A 1,785-nucleotide genomic window follows, 5' to 3' on the forward strand; every position below is an offset into this window, starting at 1 on the left:
GTTTATGTGAGAAGATCACAATGTGAATGCAATGGGAAAATAATAGTGTACAGTAGTACTGTATGTAAGTAACTACCAATGTACTAACAACCTTACACCAGTTTGTTAATTAAGGTAAAATGTGATATGATTGTAACGCTCTAAGGATGCTATGTGTCAAGTGAAGACTTGAGCACAACGGATCCTAATAAGCACATGACGACACACACATACACACACACACACACACACATATATATATATATATAATTAGTGTTTATACAACTAATCATGAAAGTTAACACACCCTAGGATTTAGGAAACACTTAGATTGAAGTGTTAGAAGTACAAAGGGTTGCATCTAAGGGTGTATGGCCACACAATGGTGTTTACGGCCAAGGAGTTCACGGCCTTAGAAGTTCATGGCCATAGGATTATGGCCTCATGAGTTTATGGCCGTAAACTCATGATGATTTGTGCCAAATGGTGTTTTAAGGTGTTACAAACAACAAGGAAATGTTCTAGGCTCAAATCCAAGCCTTAGGAAGAGTTATGACCACAATTGCACCCTAAACAAGGGTTTACGGCCAAAGGAGATGCTCTTGGCCGTAAACTCCTATTGATATTGGGAAATGGATGTTTTCAAGGTGCAAATAACGTGTTTCAACTAGATAACAAGTATAGGGAAGTGATACTTACGATATAGAAGCTAAAAGGGTTGATTTCGGCCCAAAACACTAGTGTGTGTTCTTGAAGATTAAACCCAAAAGATGAAGTTAATGGATGAAATCAAAGGGCGATGCTAGATAAGAAGATGTATCAACTAATCAAGGGATGAAACACTTACATTTTTTAAGAATAAAATGAAGATCCTTATGATACTTGAGAGAGAAATCAAGTTCTTGACTGGAAATGGTGCAGAATGAGGGAAAAGTGAAGGAATAACACACATAAAGCCAAGAGTTTACGACCACCATGAGTTTACAGACGTAAACTCATGTGTCCTGGACGTAAACTCCCCATGAAGGAGTTTATGGCTTGATTGATGGTTTTGTACTTCAGCAGACACTTCCTAACACTCATTCCTTGGATGTACTAGGCTTAGAACACTCATACATACCCTAAACAGTGCTAAAAGATAGCAGAAATAAATATGAATTTGATTGAGTTGAAATGTTGTACAAGATAGAAATTTTGGTTTGTCACATCATTCCTCCGTTAGAGAGAATTTTGTCCCGAAAGTAGAGTTTAAGCAATTAATTAGTTACAAATAACTAAGTAAAAAGATGAGGATATTTCAGTTGCAAATGATCCGTATGCTCCCAAGTGAATTCAGGTCCTCGCTTGGCATTCTAGCGAACCTTCATTATTGGGATACGACTTTGAATGGTTCTCTCACTTTGTCCGTCAGTCTGTGGATGGTAGGCTGTACTCATGTCCAACCTCGTTCCTAGGGAACTTTGTAGCGACTGCCAGAACTTTGAAGTGAATCTACTATCTCTATTTGAGATAATGGATATAGGAACACCATGCATAATGGATATAGGAACACCATGCAGTCGTACGATCTCCCTGATGCATGTTCTGGTTAGCTTCTCCATCTTGTTAGTTTCTTTGATGGGCAGGAAGTGTGCAAACTTCGTTAACCTGTCTACGATCACCCAAATGGTATCGAGACCACCCGTTTTCTTGGGCAACTTGGTTATGAAGTCCATCGTGACCTGCTCCCACTTCCATTCAGGTATCTCCGGTTGTTGAAGTAAACCCGATGGTTTCTGGTATTCAACCTTATCCTTTGCGCAAGTA

This window comes from Lactuca serriola, chromosome 5, assembly GCF_051521515.1.
Source record: "Lactuca serriola cultivar US96UC23 chromosome 5, Lser_US96UC23_V15, whole genome shotgun sequence".
Taxonomy (NCBI): domain Eukaryota; kingdom Viridiplantae; phylum Streptophyta; class Magnoliopsida; order Asterales; family Asteraceae; genus Lactuca; species Lactuca serriola.